The 25528-nt window shown below is 39.9% G+C and overlaps 1 long non-coding RNA gene across 1 annotated transcript; it reads right to left on the bottom strand.

Annotated features, from left to right (window-relative positions):
* Positions 1-5081: 5081 nt before the first annotated feature.
* LOC134485210 (uncharacterized) lies at positions 5082-18396 on the bottom strand. The gene is made up of 3 exons (XR_010063209.1): positions 18033-18396; positions 16275-16377; positions 5082-15450 (listed from the first exon to the last, which is right to left on the bottom strand). It is a non-coding gene; the product is annotated as an uncharacterized LOC134485210 (long non-coding RNA).
* Between the last annotated feature and the right edge of the window lie 7132 nt (positions 18397-25528).

The following is a 25528-nucleotide window of genomic DNA, read 5'->3' as shown; positions in this document are numbered from 1 at the left end:
TTTTTCCTTCAACAATAATATTTTTATTGAGTCTTTGGTAATTCGTTTTATTATGCACCCAGATCACGGACATTTCCTCCACATCAGTTCTTTCATGTCTACCCCCTCTTTGTGATCTCCTGTCCAAAAACAAAATGAAAACAAACAAAAAAAAATCAGAGTCTAATTCTTATTATCTTGGACTCACATCAACATGAGTCCCCATCTCCATCCTAAGCATCAAGCTAAGCACATCATCAAGGCTTCAGTCAGCAGCATAGACTACATAACATCCAGGTGAATCTCTGCCTTCATCATGACCTGGAAGACCACTGACCACTGACACCCTGACTGATGTTCTGGGGAACATCAAGGATCATGGTGGTCCTTTGAGGAGTTAAAATCCTCAGCGTGAATTGTTCCTCATCTGGGGCCTTCATTGTTGCCTAGAGCCAGGATGATGTCATGGCTCAGCACCATGTTCAGGAGCTGAATGCATCTGCATAAGCTCCAGACTGCTGCACACTTTTCCACCAACCTTACTAGGTAAAGACAGGGTCCACTGTTGACCTCACCCCCTCTCATACGCGTCACTACCATCACATTTCCAATTTTGTGTCTTTACACAGAGCATGTTCTGCTCCATTTTTCTGTCTTTCCCATCTCTTTATCTCATATTTGTTCATCATAGATCATAGTGATGCTTGCCTCTGAGGCAAGGCAGCCTCCTTTTTTAAATCAGGTCGTTTACTTAAGTAATTTAGTTACAAAACTAAAACTTCATTAAGTTTATTGAATGGTCACGGAGGAGTCAAAAGGCTATGGAGGGAATAGTGAGAATGAGAGAGGAAATGCAGGGTGTGGAGTCTTCGTCCGAGGTAGGCTTGATCGTGATACACAGAGAGGTTATTCAAGTAATGTAAAAATAAAGATTGGGTGTGCTCAGGGCTTCTTCAAACTATTTTAAGAGAAGAAAATGCATATAAAATGACTTGATTATAATATAGAAAAATCTGCAATTATTTGGGTGGACAGAAAGGAATTTTGTCTGATTTCATAACATAGGAATTGCATGTCCTGGCCTTAGCATAAAGTGCAACTGAAGCATCTGCAACAAGGAGAAAGCCAGCTCCAGTCTAGAAGTGGGAAATCAAAGCAGGAAGGTTATTTTACATGATATATGTCCTGGTTGTATTTCATGCTGGATGCAAAGTCCTGGGGGAAAATGTAAGATTTTTATAAGATAAATCAAGCCATAAAACATAGGGAAACAGAGCACCCTGCAGACCAATAGGAAATGTGTCTGGATTGCCCTACTGTCCCTATGAAAGACTTCAGCTTGTGAACACACAGACGTATTTCAAGAAGAGAACCTGGATTGAGAATTTGGCTGCAGGGATTCCCTGCTTCCTGAAGATAACTCCCTAGGGAAGAGTTTCTGTAAGGTCAGAATATTGTAGGTTGTAGCTTTGATCCAAAAAGACATTTTATATTTCTAAGTAGCAATAGCTCTTGCAAGCTTTGTGAATGTGATACTCGTTTCATAGGCATGAAAGATGGAACACTGAGGGGGTAAGGTAGGTTTGTTCTAAAGTTTCAGAGAGCAGCTGAGGCTAGGCATTGTTTGTAAGGACTGGAATCTCTACAGGGAGTCTCTGAATGCCCACTGCATGGACCTGTGAAGGTAAATTGTAATTTGCCATGGAGACTCCAGTATATAAGTGACACCAGGAACATGGAGTCATCCACCAAGGAAACAGGCATGGAGTAGGGTCACTTGGGTAGCAGAGATAGAATGAGGTGGCTTCTCAAGTACTTTGGATTCCAGGTGATTCTATTACAAGTCTCAGTTGCTGTGGACATGTTGCAGTAAGATATTGCTTTCCCTGCTGGATTTCAGCTCTAGTTTTTTCTTTTGGGAATGAGAATGTTTATGCTTTTATATATTGGAAAAATGTGACTTGCTTTTTGATATTAAGGGGACTCACAAAGTATTTCAGATGAAACTTAGACTTTGGATATTAGAACAGTGTTGGAATTCTTGCAGAGTAGTAATTTTTAGTATTGTACCTGACCCTCGACCCACTTACATTATGAAATGGGCATCAGCTTATGGGGACAAGAGAGAAAGAGTTGTGGCTCAACAATGATAATCATGTTATGTTGGCAAGGAGTACAGTTGTAGTGGCTACTAATATTGTTACCTTGACAGGATACAGAATCACCTGGTAGATGGACATCTGAGAATATCTGGGAGAGATTTTCTTAAGTTAATGGACATGGAAAGACTGACTTTAAATGTTTGTAGTCCTATTCCAGGGGCTGGACTCTTAGATAGCATGTAAAATAGAAAGATGGCTAAGAATGAACATTCAGTGCTCTCTGTTCTTGACTATGGATGCCACTGGACCAGCTGCCTCAAGCTTCTGCCACTGTAACTTTGGTGTCTAAATGTACTCTACCTTTGATCTGTGAGCCAAAATAAATCCAGGCTTAATTTGCAAAAAACAACCAAACAAAAAAATAATGACTAGGGAGACAACGAGGAACCAAAAAATGAATAAAAGGTTCACTGACGTTGAAATAGATTCTATTTTTGCTCTTAAATAATTTTAGCTTAATGTGTATTTATCTTAAACAATAGAGTGAAAAGCACATGCATTGTACCTGTTTTCTCCAATTGTAATGATTTCCCAAACTTTAGCAGAATTTCACAAGTGAAATACTGAAACCCTCACAGTCCAGAAATAGAACACTTCCAGCACCCTGTGTATCCCTACTCTTGGCTTTTAGACAGCACAGGAGTTCTTAGCCCTCATCCTTAAGACATAGCTAACAAAACATAACTTGGTCCTTTTGTGGCACTTTTAAGATTACAGAAGTAGTATACTTTTCTGCTTTTTATTTGGTAAAGGCATGATCTCTCAGCTAAGTCTGTTCCATTCTTAATGATCTCCTCTGGCAACCGGATCTACTGAGAGAAATCAGGCATGGAAAAAAAGAGCCGTGGGAAAATGTTCTTCTTTTCTCAGGAGCACATGTTCATGAAGGGGAGTAATGGTACACCACTATCTTTTTTATTCTTTGCCCCAAGAACTCTGAAGTTCCCTGTGTCCCTTCATTAGAACAATGATTTCCCCAGTGTCCTACTTCATCTGAGGCCAAAATGCATGATTATGGAATCTCAGTAACAATTTAAAATCATGAAGGTTCTCTGATCACTTCTGATAGGAAAAATATGTTGAGTTCATCTCTCCAAACACATAAAGCAATGCCAATTTTAAGCAGAATAAGTCTTGACAAAATGTAGATAAGATAGGGAAACGTCTCCAGAGTTGACATTTTCTTAGAGTGAAATTGTGATTAATAAGAAAAAACACTATGGGACTAAATAGTGGAGAAATAGAGTCACAGGAGAGGGTAAGTGTTCTATGCACAGTCTGAATGTGGAGGAAGAAATGCACCTAATTAAAGGGACAGGATTGTTTCTGACTTCAAGATTCAAGTCAATGGTGAATTTTGCTCAGAAGGCTCCCTGTCCTTCTCTTTTCTCTCCTTTTCTAGTTATATGGATTTTTGTGTGCCTTATGGTTTACTCAGCCAATCTATCATTGTTTCTTCCCTTTCTCAGCTTTCATCCTGTTACTTGCTCTTTTTCACAAGCTGGACTAAGTACATGACAGACAGAGACGTAAAGACATATGCAATTGTACATTCTCAGATGCAGCACAGATCCTAACTTTTTTCCTGAATTCAGTAACAAAGCACACCAAGTAAATCTATATCTTAATATCCTAGTCTTTTGCAAATAATAAGTGACATTTCTGAAAATACCTTATATGTAAAATTCCTTTGTCGGATTTACCAGGAGCCCCAGTTTTCCCATTTTCTCTTACTAAACTCACTGAATCTGAGGATAATGGAAAAGTGTGGACACCAGCCATCAGGAAGCAGAGGCTGAAGGAAAGTCTGGGCCACTGAATATCAACTCTTGAGTTTCTTATTGCAGAGACAGCAGACAGACAAGAATAATCAGACCAGAAACAAACCACCATTACACAATCATTAAAATAAACCCAGCTCACATACAAGAGTTGTCTCTGGTAACAAAGACTTCTTTCCAGAGCCACTCCTACTTCTTTTTTCTTTCATTTTTTTTCTATTGGGGTAAAAAGGTGCTACTCCCTATAAAAGAATAATAACAGATTTTCTTTGTTTGTTTACTGTTGTTGTTGTTTTGGTCTGATCAGTGACAGGAGGATCGGTACCTCACACTTCAGAGGATTGAGGATTGTACAAGATAATTAGTATAAGGATTTAATTGATGCTAACAATTAACAGAGGAGGTAGCTCTGCCTAAAGGCATGGTTTATAGCAGTAAGCAGTGCTGTCATTCGCTGTGGGCTTGTGTGAGGAATGTTTGTACACATTATTATATTGACTCCTCTCTCTCACTCCCCCATGTACTGCCTCTCTGTGTGTGTGTGTGTTTTATGAAGACTGAACTCTGAGCCTCAAGTGTGCCCAGCAAGTACTTTACAACAGAACTGAATTCCCAGCTCAAGTTTCTCTTTTTTACCCTTTGTTCATGCTTTTCTGAAACCCACTCTGTAGCAGGCAACCTTAGAACTCGCAGTCTACCTGCCCTCCCCTTCTTAGAGATAGTTTTGAAATCCATATCTGGTATATAATTGCATTTTATAACAGATCATCTTGAGTTGGGATCCTTCTCCTTTCTTTTTCTTCTTTCTTTTTTGCCTGTAGCAATACCTATGATACAAGATATGTACCACAGGAATAAATAAATGTAGAAGACATTCATTATTATGTACCAGTTGGTTTTAGTAAACCATTGAGTATTTGTTACATCAAATTGTCAACATTCTTCTTAAAATGGTCTTTCTCAAATTGTCAAAACATACTAATATATTTTTGAATATTAATTAACCATTCAGGGAAGTCATGAGATCTGTAGGTCATCATAAGCATTCCACAAGTTACAAATAAGACAGTAAATAATCACTGTTTAAAGAAAAAGGAGACTAAAAGCAAACCTATAATAGCACACACACACACTATACACACACACACACACACACACACACACACACACACACACACACACATCATAAAAAATCCTAAATTCTGTAAAGTCCACAGAGGCAGTTCATCTAACTTAATCAGGGAAAACAAACACATAGGGAAGACATTATAGCCAAAACTCTTTCTTTATTCTTGAAGATGCTAAGGATTTGATCTGTCAACATATCAGGGATCTTAAAATTTTACATATTCAGCACCTTTCACTAAATTCACAATTGCTTCCTTAGAAATTGTTCCAACTTCATCAGCAAACTTTGCCTCTGAGAAATTCACATCCAAACTCAGTTCCAAATACCTTTTATTTAACTCTTCCATGAGTCTTCCCTTCTTAGATGTTTCAGGTCTCTAACAATAAAAAGGGCTTAGTTTGATCCACTTACAAATTATGTTCAGAATGTGAGTCTCTGGAAACGCTATAGATATCAAGAAAATTCACTGTGAATGAAAGCTTCTGCAAAGAAGTGTTAGTAGAGACTAGTGGACTGATTAGAATTGCAGTTCTGTGGAGAGATTAGAAGGCTGCATGTCCAGAGGCTAATTGCCTTGTCTTGGAGTCATTCTAGCCCACCAGAATAGCTATGTCTATCCACCACCACAATGTCTTAACTAATACCTTATATCTAATAGATAAAACCTTTTGGATTCTATTAACTCAGCAGAATACTAATTCCCATGTTCCCTAAAGCTTGGTTATGTCATCAGATAACATCGTAGACCTGTAGAAAGTTTCCCCATTTTGCTGTAACCACCTCCGATGTAGCCAGCAATGTGTCTTAAACTTGCATTAACTTGTGCTTTCTTTTACTCTAGCATGATTCATGAAACTGAGTCTACATTTGGAATAATGTAAATGTGTGTTCTTGGACCATGGTCATTCAAAAGTGCTCTAGCATAAACTATTTTTAGAGAGAGAGGAGAGCTACAATTTTCACACTAGAACCTGCTTAACATACACTGCCATCAAACATTTTGCTTTGGCAATGGTGTGACAATACACATTTAATAGAAACAGTCCTAGGAATTATGACTCTCACTCATTCCATACGCATTTGGTCCCAGGAAGGAGCTTTTCTGTAGTGGTTAATGAGAGCAAAGTGTATTAGTCTCAGCTCAGTACCATGAGGAAAAATGTTCCTCACCCCACACCTGGCTCCATTGCTAAGTTGTGGTGTTTGTTATATTTGATGTGTGTGTGTGCACTTTTTATTTAGGATATTTTCCACTTGACATGTGATTCTCAATGAGCTACATCACCATAAATGATAAATAATTGATAAATAAATGATAAATAAAAAGAGGAAGCTGTGTTTTGGTTCATGTTGTTTCATTTGCCACTTAGATCATTATACTTGCCCATTAACTTGAATTTCTTTCTTAACAAACCAAGCTACCCTGAGCTCCACAAGCAAAGTGATCAAGTTTTACCAAGATCACAGTAAATTAATCTTCTTTTCCCACAAACCTTTGAAGAGTTTCTCATCCACAGTACTTGCTTTTCTTACTACATTTCCACATTTCCTCCACTCCAATCACAAAAATCTTCTTTGTATTTTCCATGTATTCCACAGCCTTAACAATGGTAATTCTACTTGGATCAGTTTTCCCAGCATGGTGCTCATGCCACCACTCCATTACCTTCAGGACTTTAACCTAATGTCAATGTCCTCCAAAAGCCAACTGGAAAAACTCAAATAAAGTCACCATGTCACCACTACTTCCTTCTGCTATCCCTTTTCTTCTCTAGTTTCTCCACAATCCTTATCTGCTTCTAATCCACTTGTCATGACATTGATCTGGAATATTTCCCCAAAGCTTCTGTTCTGAATGCTGAGGGGAGCATCCTGTGGCGTTATTGGGAGGTGGTTGAAACTTTAGGAGGTAAGACCTAATGGAAGATCTTGGACTCCAATTATTTTCCTGTCATTCTTTATTTTTTGGCTACTATGAGAACAGGCCTCATCCCACTTTGTGCTCCACCATGATGTTCTGAACCACTACTGATAGGTCTTAAGGGAAGGCCAAAACCCTTCCATTCCTTTCAGATGATTTCCCTGTGTTTTTTGTCACAATGATAGAAAGCTAAGGTTATCTTTTTCCAAGTAATGTTTATTTTTTTAATGTGACTCACTTTTAATACATAGTGTTTATTCAGTGAAAGCTACAGGAGGGCAGGGATTTCGCTCCATTTGCATTCCTAGCATTCGAAGAAGTTCTATAGTTGTGAAAAAAGCATATTATGAAGGAAGGGCCAGGGAAGAATGGAGAGAAGAAAGGAAGGGAGATAAGTGGTTGGAGAGATGGCATGAAGACAGAGAAGCGAAAAGGAAATGAAAGCTAAGAAGAACATATAATTGGAAACCACATTCAGTGAGAGCTATGAATGCAAAATTTCTCTAGGCATGGTGTTGATCTTCAATCTCAAGAACTCAAGGCATCTGGGAGTAGTGGACAAACAAATAAAGTCTTTCAAATTTTATTAATATATCTGAGCCTCATTGTTGAAAACCTATATTCTTACTCTTTCCATCCCTCTGTCGTTCTCTCTCAGTTAACAATGAATCCTAAGTCACTCCTCTGTTTTATGTGTTGACTTACAAGCCTGTCCAAAGCTGAATTCTGTTTTTATCTCCATTGTATTCTATGTGCCATGGTGTTGCTATGTGCCATTTTGTTGCTATGCACTTGACAAATATCACTTCTATTCTATTACTCACAAATTGGTCAGGGTCAGGAGGTGACAACAATTATGATGTCCTTTTATTTTTTTAAATAAGGCTTTTTAGTTGGTTAACAATATTATATTAATATACTCTTTTAGTATTAGCCAGTACGTATCCAGGAAGCAGGCAAAAACTTTCGTTATGTAGGGTACTGGAACATTTTTGTAACTTTAAACATCGTTTAAATACTTAAACTTTGAAAACACTATGTGCCTTTATTCTGATGAGGCTATTCTCTTTTTGGAAAGAGGACATGTCAAATACAAACCCTCCTCTAGCACTCAAATAGGAAAAGGCTGTTACAGGTCATCTAAGAATGGTTATCACAATGCCAGGCAGAGAAATAGGAGATAGAATATGTGGCTTAAAAAATGGTTTCTACTCAAGTCTAGTTGAGTCCAGCAGAATTCATATACCTATGTTCCTGCTGGAATTCTCAATACTATTGCTATTTAAAAGCTCTTTGCTGTCAGCATAGCTTCCTGCTCACTTACTCAGTGTATACTTATGCAGCAAGACCTGGATATCATACACATAGTGACACAAACTTTGTGGGACTAACCAACAATATCTAATTGAACTTAAGGCCCACTGCATGAAAATATGCTGTTGAGTATGTTTTTGGTGGCCATCTACTGCTGTGCAGGCAGACTACCCTCAAGAGTAGTTAAATGTTCTTTGAGGAAACTAAGTTTTCATTTGCAAGTGGTTATAAGTTGGAGATTGATTCTGGGTTAGGGATGGAGACATGTTTCCACTTCTCCTTTCTTTGTTCCATGAAAAGAGAAAGAAATTTCTGGGACAATTCACTACTATTTAACCTGGCCCCAAAACTAAAGGAAGGGGAATTGAGGTCTCTTCCTGCCAAGAGGGCTGTAAAAGCAGGAGACCACACCTGAACAAATTCATTTTACTCTTTTGGAAAATGTTTTCAAATGCTTCTGTTTAGATCTTTCTTTTGATTTTATTTTCTGTTCTCTTTACTTCTTTTCTTCCCCTGGAATTCTTTGGTGTTGAATAAATAATACCGTAAGAGAAAAAGGGCTAAATAGAGATTCTCTTCTCTTTTCTTTTTGCCTGAAATGTAATTATTGGATTAATAGTAGCTAATGTTTATTAAATTATTCATTTATTTCCTCAATGCTTTTAGAAATGCCTAAGGGATTTCCAATTTTACCATTCAGAGAAGACAGAGCTAGCAATTTGGCGGAGTAGAAGACTGCCCATAGTCACAGGTGTCCTGGCTGTTAGGGGTGTTGGACAGCAGCCACTCTCTACTGTCTGGAGAGACCTCTTACTCACAATAGCTGCATTCTCAGTCACAGTCACAGATGGGGGACACATTGACATAACAGTTAAAGAGAGATGAAAACAAAAACCGAATCAACGGCAACAACAACAAAAACAGCAAGACCATGGGAAAGGAAAAGAGTTGCTTGGTGATTTCAATGTTCTTATCCTTCAAGAAGACAAAGAAACATTAACCAACCATTTGAAGGTTAACCCTTTAATAATCTGTCTTTTGACTCCACCTGGTGGAAAGACTAAAAATAAGACAAACTGAAGCCCTGAGAAGGACTGTAGAAGCAATACCTTAGGCAATCATATATCAGTTGCCTTCAGTCCCCTAATCTGCCCCTCTTAAACACAGTTTGCAAAGTGTTTTAAGGGTCCAAAATCCCTACATAGCTCATTCTACACAGTGATTTCTGGTTAGCTATACCAGTGAGAAGTCCTGGCAAGAACCACACAAAATAGCAACAAGTAGTAGAAGAAAATACAGAGGCAGTGATAATTGGAATTTTCAGTTTCATATCACTCCCATCGTAAGAATGTCTCCAACTCATTCATTCCTTAGGTGGAATTCCTTTTTGAAATTATAATTACTTCATTTCACCTTTCCCTTTCCTTTCTTCAAATCTTACCACATTCCCCTCCTTGCTTACTTTTAAATTTTTTGCCTCTGTTTTTATTAATTTTTTAAAATTAATTTTGCTAATTATTTGTACTGATAGTGTGTCTTCAACAGGAGTAGTCAGAGACCAGTATACTAAAGAGTTATACTTCAGAAGTTCATGTGATAATGTCTGTTTGTTACCATATTTGATTGTTGTGCCAATATGAACTCACATATGGATATGACTTAGGACTTACACTTTTGCATCAAAGAAAAAATTATTCCATATATATGTGTTTGTATATATGTCAAAGAAATTTAGAAGAGAAACAAGCAAATAAATAAAATGTGCCCAGAGCTTTCCAGGAACAGGAGTAGTTCTTTATATAGTCACTGTCAATATTATTTTCATTCATTCATTGCATCCACTAAATCAACTGGACATAAGGGGAAATAGAAATTATATAAATAATATCATATATATATGTATAAATTCTCTAAATGATATAAGTGACACTGTAAAAGAGAATGAGTTATATGGAGACCTAATTTTAATTAAGATGCTAGTGAATAAAAATTTCTTTAACTGACCGTTAAGTGTGCACCTAACAATGTGAAAGGAGTTGGTCAGATTCAGAACCAGAGAAGTTTGTTCACTTAGCAGGTGGCTGAACTAGAAATAATTGATCTGTTTCATATACATGCAATGTCACCAGGAGTATTATTTTAACAACTTTTAAAATATGGAGTAAGCATTTATTTAGAGATTTAAGCATGTGTATGTGTCATTTGCAAGAACATAAAGAGAACCTGCCTTGCATTTTGTTAGCTAATTTCTCAGTCTGTGACATTAACTAGCAGATCAGAATCCTTTCTCTCCCACTTAAGGGGCACAAAGCCATGAAACTTACATTAGGCCTGTAAATAGTGCACTACCTATTAGAGACCTTAATTTTTTCTTTGTACTCTAATTTTATTAATTGTTTCATTTATTTGCATTCCAAATGTCCCCTTCCTTGTCCCCTATCCATGAGTTCTTTATCCCCCCCCATTTGTTTGCTTCTGAGAGGGTCATCTCTCACTCACCTATCCATTCCCACCTCACCCAGCTAGCATCCCCCTTCCCCAGGGTGTCAAGTTTATACAGGATTAAGTATATCCTTTCCCAGTGACCCAGATAATGTAGTCCTCAGCTATATATGTAGCAGGGACCATGGACAAGCCCATATATGCTTTTTGGTTGCTGGCTTAGTCTCTGGGAGCTCTAAGGGGTCTAGGTAAGTTGGCACTTTTGTTCTTCCTATGGGATTGCAATCCCCTTCAGCTCCTTCAATCCTTTCCCTATCTCTTACAAAGAGGTCCCTAACCTCTCTTCAGTGATTGGCTGTATCTAAGTCTGTCTCAGTCAGCTGCTGGTAGAGTCTCTCAGAGAAGAGCAATTCTAGGCTCCTGTCTGCAAGCCCAACATAGCATCAATAATAGTTGGGCCAGTATCTGGGTGGCCTTTCCTTTTAAAATAAGTTCTGGAAACCACAACACAGTCGTAAGGAGCACCTATGGCAAAACCATACATGCTGATATACATTTGATTCTCAGGGATCTGTCATGCAGTCCTGCTTCTTTCTGGCACTTCAAATGTCCCATGCTAATTATGAATTAATGTGTAAGCTACTCTGATCCTATATCTAGTTGGTATTATTATCACTTCTTATTCCAAGGACACTCCACAGTGAATCCCATTGATAGAAAGGCCTCTCAGTGACAGTTCCAGTTACTCAGTTGATCTTCATGCTCTCCTGTGGGTCTGGAGTTCAAACAGAGCACAGGAACAAAAGACCATGGATAAGATGGTTATGAGCAGCAGGTGTGTACTGCATTGTGGAGTGAAAACAACGGATGAGTCATTTTAGTGATGAATTACTTACATGGTTCCTTGTATATAAAGAAAACATTCCACTTGAGGTTTTCTGAATCAATTGTAGAATTTTGAACGTAAAGGAAAATAGTCTTCTCATCCTTAAAATTCCCTCTTCTTCTTTTATTAAAAATGAACACATGTAGATCTTATGTTCTCCCTCCCCTGGCCCTGCCACTGCTTTTCTTTTCTTCATGTGTTTCATGAATGCAGTTTAATGGACATAATGGGATGTATTTGGTCATCACTAAACTATTTTCTTATGTTTCAAGATTTCCATTTGGCCCTAGATACAAAGCACCTTGATTGCCAGAGATAAGATGAATTAAGTTTCAAATCCTATCTCAACCTTCAGAACTAATAGACCTTTCTTCTGGGCATCTAGACAAGGCTTACGTCTAATCATTCAAAATAAACTGTATTGTGGCCTATGAAGATGAATTATAGTATTCATGAATGGATATAACTAAGTATAGAACATATTTTCCCTTGATAGTCCTAGGTTTACCCTGGGGAGGTATAGAGAAAGTGAGCAAGCACAGAAACATGTCAGAGATAGTTTTCATGTCTCAGGGACTGATCAGTTGATTGGCCAGGTAGGATTCATTCAAGAGTTAGCTTTCCTAGTCAGTACCTCTGACTTCTGTCAGCTCTTTCCTATCAATGTCCTTATCTATTACATTGAAATCATTCCCTTTTGTACAGATCAGGATATTGTTAAGATTGGAACAAAAGAAGTTTTCTAAAGCAATTGGTCTGCAAAGATTCCCTTATTAAAATCACTTCTCAACATTAATAGTTGTTCGATTGCTTGCTTCTCTTTGCTGAGCTATGCCTCTAAACACTGATGTTCAGCTGGGGTTGACCTTGCTTTTCAGTGCCTAGGGACAGTTTGGTTGTCATAGCAGCTGATAAGTGTCATGAACAAGTAGTGATTAGAAATCAGAGGCACCCAGCCTCTGCTTCAGCAAGGGCTCACATAGCCTGAAGTGTCAACTCCACAAGCTAGTGGATCTCTTTGCTACTCAACCCCTGTTGTACATGGGTGTGCCCATATTTTGTTTCCTGTTTGGTTTTCATCCATTCTCCCCTTGTTCTGGGCTGAGAGCTCTTCATAAGGGGTGAATTCTCAGACATCAGCACTGTGGCCATGCCTGCACTGTCTAGTGTAAAGGTAAAGAAAGTGCATGCAAAGTTATGTTTTAAAACCTTCTCTCAAGGACATAACTTACATAATGCATAGATATTATGAAAGGATTTATGAGAGTGGCCCACAGAATAGAGCCTGGGTACTCCAACAATGGATGTTTGCATATCAGAAAGACTGAGAATCTGGTAGTTATTTAGCTCATGGAACTGGATGTTTCCAAGGTCTCAATCTGGTGCTGAACATCTAGGATATTGTTTAGTTTCAGTTAGAGAGCCAAAGAAGCTAGAGAGAGATAACAAAAAATAAAAATAAAAATAAAAATAAAAATAAAAAGATCCATCAGGAGATTCCAGTGCAGTATGTCTGGGAATCTGTGACAGTGGCACCTACTCACTCTATGGATGGGAACCTGAGGATGTGGTTTTTTAAGTGTTTGTGAATCAGGAATGAGAGAAATGGACCAGAATGAAGACTGGCTACATGAGTCAGTAATAAGGCCTCTGTTCCATCAACCACATCCAGCAGCATCCCTAAACAGTACCATAAGCTGAAGACCATGGATTTATACACAACCTAAAGGCTAGTATGTCAAACTGTAACATTCTCATATAGATAATTCCTTGTTGAGACTCGTTCCAGGTAGACCTAAGGTATGTCAAGGTGACATTTGAAACTGAGCAACAGGAACCCCAACATTGGAAATATCTGAAGAAGAAAAAGCACCCCCAGGAGAACTTAAGTACATAAATCCAGATCAAAATAGTCTCAGCCTTCTGAGAACTTTTACACCTGCAAACTATTTCTCCACCCTCCACCAAGGCTCTCCCCATCAGATTTTAAGCTACAAAAATGAGATAGAGGCTCAGTCAACTGAGGGGGAAGTAAAGGTGCAGTCATGAAAAGAGAAAGAGGAAAAGGAAATGCCAGAGTTAACTTATTTCAGCTGAGTTTATCTTTTTTTTGCTTGTTTTTCTCCATTTGAACCTGAGGAATCGTCATTTTTGGTAACTCTCGGATGTCACTTATTTTACATAGTTTCACCCTATAAACAATATAATAGGCCAGTGTTCAAGTCCCTCATAGAAATTGGCAATTTTCCCCCCTGTAGAATATGGACACATCCTCTGCCACAAAAAATCCTGTTTTGATTATTTATAATATGTAATACAATGTGAATTTAATATAGATGGTCACTCCTTAAATAACACCAGCAAGTCTCAAAATACTCAAGATACAATTTATAGATAACATGAAGCTCAAGAAGAAGAGAAAAGTGTAGATGCTTTAGTACTTTTTAGAAGGGGAAACAAAACACTCACAAGAGGAAAAGTGTGGAACAGAGACTGAAGGAAAGGTCATCCAGAGACTGCCACACATGGGGATTCATTCCACATACAGTCACCAAACCCAGTCATTATTGAGGATGCCAAGAGGTGCATGCTGACAGAAGCCTGATATAGCTGTCTCCTGAGAGGCTCTACCAAAGCATGACAAATACAGATGCAGATGCTCACAGCCAGCCATTGGACTGAGAACAAGGTCCCCAATGGAGGAGTTAGAGAAAGGATTGAGGTAACTGAGGTTTGCTGTCGCGTGCCCAATGTCCCGCCAGCAAGAATGACGCGCGGCAACAGGATTTTTCTTCGAGCAAGCCTTTTCTGTGTTACAGCTCTTCTTAGTGTTACAGCTCTTCTCAGTGTTACAGCTCTTCTTAGTGTTACAGCTCTTCTCAGTGTTACAGCTCTTCTTAGTGTTACAGCTCTTCTCAGTGTTACAGCTCTTCTGAACAGGGACCCCGAGCAGCAAAGTCGCTCGACTTATATAGACAACAGTATGCTAATTATCTCTCAGGGATTGGTGGGGCATGGATCACCCCACTACTTGTCCTCCAGGGATTGGCGGAGAATGAATCACCTCATTAGCATATTAACAGTCAACTGACACCTGGTGCATAAACCACACATGTGCAGTACCGCTGTTCACCACTAGAGGGAGCCCTAGCAAGGGGACAAGCCTGCACATGCGCAGTAAGTCGTTTATATCCAGACAAGGCTGGATGTCGGCGCCATCTTTGTTTCGCCGCGCCGCTCTCTACATCTCTTCCTTTTTTGTTTAATAAAATGACTGGTCTAGATCTGGGTGTCACGTCAATCTTGTCATTGCTCCTGTCTTAGGTCGTTCTCATCCAAACTCGGCCTTACCCGTCATAGAGTTACCCTATTGCCACCGGGCCCCGTGTCTTAGGTTGGTCCGAGTTCGAGGAAAGTTGCCCGTCCCTGGATACAATTACTCCACATGACTGTGACAAAAATGATCTAGGGCGAACTCTTGATCTTTCAAAGAGGCCAGCCATATGTTGGGAGAAGTACCCTTTTTAATGGTGGTCATAGCCTGGTAAACAACCACTTTGTGTCTGGCATGTTCTCTTTTTAAACGGCCAATAAGCCAGAGACCTACTCCGCATCCCAGGAGGACAATAGCTCCCCGGGACAAACATGCCCGCCCACTCCTTAAAAAGGGAGAAAGCATTGGTAATCCATGAGGTAAAGTCTTCAACTGTGATGGGGTCCAGCCTAGTGCTGTTGAAGACAGCAATCTGCATCAGCAATTGTCTTGATAGTTGCTCTGCTTTCATGGACCAGTTTCCTTTCAGATAATTCGAGATTTCTTTGCTCTGTTGAGAATGCTGAGAAAAGTTAGTTCGCAAAGGATTAATGCATAAACCTCTAAGGGAGGAAACGCAAGACAGCTGTGTCATATGATACAGTGCTTCAATTTGTTCTTGAACTAAATCTATCCTTTGATTGGCTAATAGAAGGCCAGATGCCAAATGGGTATTAAATTCTTCTTGTATCTCTAGCACCACTGCAGTTCTTTCTATAATCTGATTGACAGTCTCAGCCGTCTGTATTTGATTGGTTATAGCGATTGCAGCTGTGGTAGCTGTGGCAGCAGACAGCACAATGGCTGAAATTATGGCTGCCGTAATTCCAAAATCTCTTTTGGCTCTCAGCAAATTAAGAATAGGAAAGCTATCTGGGTTTGCCTCCACTGGGATTGGCACAAAGGAGGGAATCTTAACCATCACTGCGGTGTCATTAGTGCCATCCCAGCATTCAGCTAAATAGCAGACTATATCAGAGCTATTACAATTTAAAGCACCACTGCTTACATTAGTGCTTATCAGAAAAAAGGTGATCTAGCACATACTGAAGTACTAGTGGCAGTATTATTTACCAAGAGGTTATTATATTGAATATTGATCAACCTGGTATCACCTTTTTCTGGTAGCTGAAACATTATACAGCACGAAGTTCTCTCCCATCAACCTAGCAAAGGGGGTCAGGGATGTATATGCCCCTTGCTCATTGGACAGCACCCATTGAAACCAAGGCCAGAGATTATGCTTGTCAGTCTTATTCTCAAAACAGTAGAATTGCTATGAACTGGCATGGGTACTGGCCAGGATCTGGCAATAGCCCACAGGGTAAGCGAATTAACCTGTATTACCATCCCCAGTAGTAATAGTAGGGTTCGTAGTCTCATCTTCAGGAAGAGCAGAAGGCAATTTTCGAGTCAAACGCTCAGGTACCCAAATTGGATTTTCTTGATTCTGCGGAAAAACACAAATCGCTCCCCTAGATCTCGAAATCACGGGATCTGGGCCATGCCATTCATCAGTTAAGACATCCTTCCACTTTACTTCTGCATTAGTTATAGGTGTAGTAGCAGCATGGCGATCCGCAGCAGAGCAGCCATGTGCATCCAAAATTAAGACATTTAGAGTAAATAGAGCTAAAGAAAGTTGTTCTTTTGGTGTTCGGCTGCTGGCAATTCCCTCTTTTTGTTTTTGTATAAGCTCTTTTAAGGTACGATGTACTCTTTCCACAATTCCTTGACCTTGGGGATTGTATGGTAAGCCTGTAGTATGGCCGACCTGCATTGTCTGGCAAAATGCCTGAAAGGACTTTGCAGTGTACGCAGGCCTGTTGTCTGTCTTGAGACTATCAGGCTTTCCCCAGGCTGCCCATGCCTCTAAGCAATGGCTAATGGCATTACGAGCCTTTTCACCAGTCATCAGAGTAGCATGTATAATACCGGAATAGGTATCAACAGAAACATGAGCATATTTTAAATTTTACCAGTTTTATGTCAACTTTCTGTTATCAATGTTACATTTTTTAAACCATATCCAATAACTTAAAAGCCAATAGTCCATAACCAAGGCATGTAGAGAATATTTATACATTTAAAACTAGTCAGAAAACAAAATTGAAGCGGCTACACATATCTTAGCTATAGGTGCAAGGCTCCAAGGGCTGATTGAAACTGCTTTTTTAAGAGAAGCACCTTGTCACTTGCTAAATATCCTTGAGACTAGGAATCCAAGTAGGCACACTCAAGTTTATCTTTTTGTTTGATTCTCCTGAATAAATTTTCAGGCGGTCTACCTCTATCAAATCTGATCAGTATGACTCTGTGAGGTTTCCAGAGCCTAATCACATACCTAGCAATAGCCTCAACTTGAGCCACAACAAAAGCTGCACTGACCCCATTTTTTATCTCTGCCTTCTCTCTGTTCCTTTTATCTCCTTTTCTTTTCTTTTTTTCTTTCGAGACCTTTTCTCCCTCTGACATACTTTCTTGTTGCTCTGCAAGGACCCTCTGACCTGTCCTAACAGCTCTAAGGGCTTCCTCACATCATTTATCCTCTAAGTAGGCAGGGACCATTTGCCAAAGAGGTTTTGGTCCGGGCTTAAGCTTGCCATCAGTGGCTTCTCTATCCCACACAAAGAAAAAAAGAAACAAAATTACCAGCCTTGCCCATAAAGGATCCATAACTTTCGGTTTCTTCAGAGTGGCTCTCCACCTAGGCCCATATCTTTCTTCCTCGTATATGGCTGCCTCTTCCTCTAATTCCTCCTCCTCCGACTCTGACAACTCTTGCTCAGAGTCACTGCCAGCCAGTTCTAAGGCTTCTAATTCTTTTAATGGATACAAAGTATCCTCTCCGGATGACTTGTACTTCGTCCTCTGGGGCATACCTATTTTTTCCTCCAGCGGCATTTCTTCCACCTTTTGTATCTCTTTCACTTTTGTTTTAGTAACCTTTTCCTTTTTTGCGCGCTCCTAATTTCTCACTGCACTCCGTTTCTGACATGCTCTCTTAAATCCAAAAAGGGGCATGCCTCTCGAAGCCTAATTTCTCACTCAGCTCCGTTTCTGACATGCTCTCTTCCAAAAAGGGGCATGCCTCTCGAAGCTTACCTTTTAATTTACCTTCTCGCAGTTCTGAATCCTCTTCAGCACACTGAAGGGTCCCCTCGGCACTGGCGATGTTGGTTACCAGGTTTCGGCACCACTTGTAGCGCGCCCAATGTCCCGCCAGCAAGAACGACGCGCGGCAACAGGATTCTTCTTCGAGCAAGCCTTTACTGTGTTACAGCTCTTCTTAGTGTTACAGCTCTTCTCAGTGTTACAGCTCTTCTGAAGAGGGACCCCGAGCAGCAAAGTCGCTCGACTTATATAGACAACAGTATGCTAATTATCTCTCAGGGATTGGTGGGGCATGGATCACCCCACTACTTGTCCTCCAGGGATTGGCGGAGAATGAATCACCTCATTAGCATATTAACGGTCAACTGACACATGTGCAGTACTGCTGTTCACCACTAGAGGGAGCCCTAGCAAGGGGACAAGCCTGCACATGCGCAGTAAGTCGTTTATATCCAGACAAGGCTGGATGTCGGCGCCATCTTTGTTTCGCCGCGCCGCTCTCTACAGTTTGCAACTCTATAGGAAGAACAACAATATCAACCAATCAGATTCCCCAGAGTTTCCAGGGACTAAACCACCAACCAAAGAGTACACGGCTGTGTGACCCACGGCTCCAGCTGCATATGTAGCAGAGAATGGCCTTGTCAGCCATCAATGAGAGGAGAGGCCCTTGGTTCTGTGAAGGCTCGATGCCCCAGTGTAGGGGAATGCCAGGGTAGGAGGACAGGAGGGAGCACACTCATGGAAGCAAATGATGGGGGGATGGAATGAGGGGTTTCTGGAGGTTAAACCCAGAAAGGAGTAACATTTGAATTGTAAACAAATAAAATATCCAATAAAAGAAAAGAAAGAAAAGGAGATAAAGTTAAAGAAAAAACAATAGCAAGTCTACATAACCTCTAAGAGCCTCTACATCTGTACAATGATAGCTTTGAAGTAAATGTATGTGAACTCACTTCCCATTCATTAACTTACGCCTTTATAGATAGTTTCTTTGTTATTTCTGGTGGGAGGAGTTAAACTTCAAGGTCAGTTTATTCTAACCTCTCACTAGGGCAAACAGCCTGTTGCAGGCAAAATACCCTGGGAGTTTAATTGAAATGAATGACTTGTACAAGTGATTTCAGTGCATTTCTAGTAAATGCTGGGCACCATGATGTCACGGCTGCTTACCTTGTGCTGCTTCTAAAAGACCTTAGACATAAAGACTGGTTGTTTCAAAACTGCTCATTTAATTTTCATCATCAATCTATGGAAAAATCACACCTATTATTTTGTTCCCTATTAAATTTGACTCAAAATAGCTAAAGTAAGAAAAAGTGACAATGTGTCACTGCAGAGAGCAACCTGCTGTCCCTCACAGGTCTTCCCCAGTCACTTTTCACCTACTGCCCCACTCTGAGGTCAGGAATCTCTGCACTCCCCAGTGACAAAGCAGTTCTGCCTTTTGCTTTTCTTTCTGACCTTTGGAACATTCAGTCCTTCCACAGATGGCTTATAAGTAACCATTGTTATCTCTGTCCAGTGTTTTCTGAAGAGGCAGGTTGGGGCATGCTTCTCAGCTAACTGTTCTCTGGTCTGTCAGGTTGCAACTCTCACCTCCAGGCTGTTCAGAGTTGTGAGCCTTTTTGTTTATTCATTTTATAGCCTGACCACAGTCCCCTCTCCATCCTCTCCTCCCAGTGTCACTCTTGTACCCCCTCCCACCCATTCCTCCCTCTCATTCCTCATAAAAGGGGAGCCCCCTTTGGGTACCCACAGACCCTGGTCCATCAAGTCACAGCAGGACTAAGCTCTTCCTTGCTACTGAGGTCAGTCCATGCAGCAGAGCTGTGGGAAAGCGATCCAAACGCCCACAACATTCAGAGACACCCCCACTTCACTTGGTAAGGCACCCAAGAGAATTGCTATGTCTTGATCGGTGAAACACGCGGCTCAATAATAATGTGTTTTCTTTTTAATTCCAATGTTCGTTGATGTGGCTCAAAAATCTGTGAGGCATTCTATCTCCTCACTCTAAATGTGTGCTTGTGATGCCTTTGTCTATCCGTTAGATGCAAAGGTACCTGGGACTAGGTCCATGCACACACAAAGAACCCAGCTGTCCAGACTGTTCTCTCCATCCTATATCTTTCATGCCTGTGCTGTCTCTTCTCATCCTCCTCTACACTGTGTGAGCTATTGACATGGAAGAAACCCAGGCAATAGGAGGACAAAGCCTGAGTGTATGAACATTAAGTAGAGTACATAAAAATTGGCCACCCCTTGGGAAAAAAGGGACACACCCTTCATTGCAGCCTGGGTGTGGCATTAGTTGCTACTTTCCCATGAACTCCACCTTTAAAACCTCACCTTCCACCTGCCTCTGAGTAATGCCATATTCTCCTTTCTGTAGTCTCCCTAGTTTCTGTTACTTGACGTGAACCATTCCTTTCTGGACATGGTCACATGCGCTGAAATTTCTATGGCAATGAAAGGTGCGAGAATATTGCCTAGCAGTCTGAGGTGACACAACTAGGTTCAACATAAGCTTTGCCTGTTGCTCCATTCCTGCGTGGACGTGTATAAGCAACTACATCACACAGACATTAAGAATTCTCTACCGGCCGCCATAATTGTAAGCATTCCTGAGTGACATGTATACCTTGGCAGTAATCAACAGCTCTCTAATTGGAGTTAAAGCTTGAACAACAGGACCGATATCTGGTAACAGAATCCTAGCCAAATACCCAGGGTTTAGTGAAGTCATGGATCTTAGAGAACGTACAACCACTAAACCAGAATAGTCCCAAACTTCATTTTTTTAAAAATTATTTAATGTTTTTTTGCAGTCCAGACTTTGTCCCCCTCCTGATAAACCCACTGACTGTTCCACATCCTATATCTCCTCCCCTGCCTCTATCTCCATGAGGATGTCTCCACCCCATCCACCCCACCAGACCTCCCTTCTCCCAGGGGCCTCAAGTTTCTTGAGGGTTAGGTGCATCTTCTCTGCTGGGTCCAGACACAGCAGTCCTCTGCTATGTATGTGTTGGGGGCCTCATATCAGCTGCCTTGTGGGCGGCTCAGTGTCTGAGAGATCTTGGGGATCCAGATTAATTGAGACTGCTGGTCCTCCTACAGCATGGCTCTCCTCGTCAGATCCTTCCAGCTTTTTTCTAATTCAACCACAGAGGTCAGCAGCTTCTGGTCTCTCACCTCCCAGGTCTAGAGGGTCCCCTCACCTCCTACCTCCCAAGTTTGCCTGTTTCCATTATTTCTGCTTGCCCTTGGGGCTTCAGTCCTGTTCTGTCCCACCCAATACCTGATCATGTTCGCTTCTTACCTTCTCTGTCCCCTTCCCTACCCAAGTCCTTCCCCTCCCCCATGTGCTTTCTTCTTCCTCCCAAGTGGGACTGAGGTGTCCTAACTTGAACCCTTCCACTTGTTGACCTTTTTGAGTTCTATGGATTGTATCCTGGGTATTCTATGCTTCTTTTGACTAATATCCACTTATTATTGAGTACACACCATAGCTGTCTTTTTGGGTTTGAGTTACCTCACTCAGGATGATATTTTGTAGTTCAATCCATTTGTAAAAACCCATCATGTCTTTGTTCTTAATAGCTGAGTAGTATTCAATTGTGTAAATGAACCTTGTTTTCTGTATCCATTCTTCTGTCGTGGAACATCTGGGTTGATTTCAGTCTCTGGCTATCACAGATAAGGCCACTATGAACATAGTGGAACACATACCCCTGTGGCATGGTGGGGCATCTTTTGGGTACATGTAAAAGAGTGATATAGCTGGGTCTTCAGGTAGATCTATTTCCAAATTTCTGAGGAACCTCCAAATTGATTTCTAGAGTGGTTGTACTCTAAAAATCTCACCAGCAATGGAGGAGTGTTTCTCTTTCTCAACATCCTTGTTAACATGTGCTGTCACCTGAGGTTTTAGCCATTTTGATTGGTATAAGGTAGAATCTCAGGGTCATTTTGATTTGCATTTTCCTGATCACCAAGGACTTTGAATTATTCTTTAAGTGCTACTCAGTTATTTGAGATTCCTCTGTTGTGAATTCTCTGGACGTTTTATACCCCATTTTTAGATTGGGTTGTTTGGATTCTAGTTAGTTAGCTTCTCGTATTCTTTATATATTTTGGATATTAGCCCTCTATCAGATGTTGGATTAGTGAAGATTTTTTTCCACAATCTGTAGGTTGTCAATATGTCCTATTGGCTATGTCCTTTGCCTTATAGAAGCTTTCCAGTTTCATGAGGTCCCATTTATCAATTCTTGATCTTAGAGCCTGAGCCGTTGGAGTTCTGTTTAGGAAATTCCTCCTCCCTACCCCACACCTCAGTACCAATGAGTTCAAGGCCCTTTCCCACTTTCTCTTCTATTAGATTTAATGTATCTGGTTTTATGTTGAGGTCCTTGATCCACTTAGACTTGAGCTTTGTACAAGTGACAAATATGGATCTATTTTCATTTTTCTACACACAGACTGCCTGTTAGACCAGCACCATTTATTAAAGATGCTTTCTGTTTTCCATTATGTTTTTGGCTTCTTTGTCAAAGTTCAAGTGTGCTCGATGGGTTTTATTTCTGAGTCTTCAATTTTATTCCATTGACCAACATGTCTGTCTCTGTACCAATACCATGCATTTTTAATCACCATCTCTCTGTAGTATAGCTTGAGGTCAGGGATAGTGATTTTCCAATAAGTCCTTTTATTGATAAGAATAGTTGTTGCTATTCTGTTTTTTGTTTTTGTTTTTGTTTGTTTTTGTTTTTTTGTTTTCTTGCTTTTCCAGATGAATTTGAGAATTGCTCTTCCCATGTCTTTGAAGAATTGTGTTGGGTTTTGATGGGAATTGCATTGAATCTGTAGACTGCCTTTGTTAGGATAGCCATTTTTACTATATCAATACTATATCAATTCTGACAATCCATGAGCTTGGGAGATGTTTCCATTTTCTGAGATCTTCTTCAATTTCATTCTTGAGACTTTAAGTTATTGTTATAGTGATCTTCCACTTGTTTGGTTAGAGTCACCCCACGTTATTTTATATAATTTGAGACTATTGTCAAGGGTGTTCTTTCCCTAATTTCGTTCTCAGCCTGTTTATCATTTGAATAAAGGAAGGCTTCTGATTTATTTTAGTTAATTTTATATCCAGTCACTTTGCTGAAGTTCTTAAAGCGTACTCTTAAACTGACAGATAAGCATAGTTCTCAACTGTCATCAAGGAGGTTTTGCAACAGAGAGCATTACAGATCAAAATGCAGAGTTGGGTAGCCCAGTCCCAACTGATTCATCACCAATGATACTTTCAAATCTAAGACTGAGGGATCATTACAGAAGAGGATGAGGAAAGATTCTAAGTGCCAAAGGAACAGGAAGTTTGTTGAGAGATTGTGTCTCCTAGAAATGCTAAAAGTTACACACAAATATTCTCACTAACATGGCTTCAAAAAGTATTTTACAAATGATCACCTTTATGTTAAGTAAATGTATGGTGGAGAAGTGCTGTTACAATACTTTATTGATTCCATTTCTTACTCCCCTTTCAGTACCTGCATTCAAATATCTGGTGTCTGTTCCCTTTCTTGCCCAAAATCTTCATTCATTTTGCCCACTAGTCATAATTGTTGTATAAAATGATTATTAACCTTAAGGACTTTATTATATCCTCTTACACTTTCCTTCAATTTCTTTGTTAAAAATAGAGTTATTCTTTTTGTAGGAGGCGATGCAACAAAGTAAATTCATTTTACTTTGGGAAATTATCAGAGTTACCTAATAATTTTGGAAAATCATAGTAATCACCACAGCCACTTCTTTGGTCTTTGAAAGACTTGGGCACTTGGGCTTGGGGGGGGTGTCAGTGTTTAATATGAGGGATACAGGGATTCTTTGGTTCTTCAGGCCAATGATATGAAAGATGATGGCTATCTCACTGTGGTCCTTTATGGGAAGGGGCACTAGAGAAAGCTGAAAGCCTTCTTTCATTCTTCTCCAGAGTTGCCTGCCACAGCGGCCAGTACTTCAGTACCTTTTTACCACTAGAGTGACCTGAACAACCCCAGTAGCTTTTCAGGAAACTTTAGTGCACAACAACAAGGTTGCTCTTGCTGCCCTCATTCAGATGTGAGGATGAGGGACAGGCTGAGTCCCTGAAAACCAACAGTAGGGACCCATGTGTTACTAGGACTGTTCTGCTCCTAGGCTGTGGTGACATCAGTGTCTTATTTGTAAGAATTTTATAAGAATACTTATAAAACTCTGCCAGAGTTCTGCAAGTTGTTATACTTGAGGTAAAGTAATGTGATTGTCACTCTGTTGTTTAAGATAAATACACATGAATCTACAATTACATAAGGGTGACAATATAACAAAATCTGATTTCAACACATTTCCATTAATTTTAAAGTACCCTTTGCCTTCTTAGTTTTTAAGGTTTATGATTTGGCTTTGAAGACAAGATTTCTTTGGTCTTCCCAAACTGACCACTTAGCATTAAATGCCAGAAGCATAGGACATTTATTATATAAAATTCACCTTCCTAATTTTATTCCTCACATCCAGGTTTGAGCTTGCTTCCTGTCTTACCTGCATATGCCTGGTTTCTACTCAGTATATAAAACCAGCTATGTTTCATTTCCCATAGAATCACCAAGAACAACAAGGAAATAATTCATTTTCTTCCAGGAGAAGAGTTTCAAAGTGTTCTAAAATCAAGCACACAACACTTTGTACTTTACAGTTTATGATTAAAGAGTTCAATATGCAGTCATGTTCTTCTCTAATAGACTAAGAAATGCTTTGCATAAGCAGGGTCTTTCATTATTGTGCAAAGCAAATCACCACCGAATGTCACTTGCTACCCAGCTCACATGGGATAACATTTTACTACAATGCTCAGGATTTCCTTTATTTTGGCTCTTTATGAACCATGCAATAAATTGTATGGTGTCTTTAATGTTTGTAACTAAATTAACAGGAGTGCCCTGGAAACATTGGGAACTAATTGCATTACTTATGGACTAATGTTTATACTTAAACTTTTCTTTTATAGACACAAATCAATGAGCACTAATTAATAAATACATAGAAGTAAAACAAAAAGGTAGGCATTATAAAATGTTTCCTTTCCTAGACAAATGAATAAAATTTAAAAGTAAAATACAAACAAATAAAATGTGGATGGGTCTCCATATTTATTCAAGTATTTACAGAGTTCCATGGGACAAAGGGACTAGTAGAGCTAACAGGGGTCTTAACAAACTCTACTCCACATTATTTGGTAATTTGCATTTTTTTTACTTATCTATGATTCTGTAAAGGAAAGTTGTTGGTTACTGAGCTACAAGAACATCAGGCTCCTTTCCAGGTCTGACATACAGGATTTCGTCCATGAGTGAGTGATGATGTCATAGTGGGCAAAATACGAAGCCATTTGTCTTTCAGTCATTCTCTGCCATTGAATCAATGTATCTGAG

Source organism: Rattus norvegicus, chromosome 1 (genome assembly GCF_036323735.1).
Source record: "Rattus norvegicus strain BN/NHsdMcwi chromosome 1, GRCr8, whole genome shotgun sequence".
NCBI lineage: Eukaryota > Metazoa > Chordata > Mammalia > Rodentia > Muridae > Rattus > Rattus norvegicus.
The sequence above is the reverse complement of the archived record's forward strand: the minus strand, read 5'-3'. Positions and strand labels throughout refer to the sequence as shown.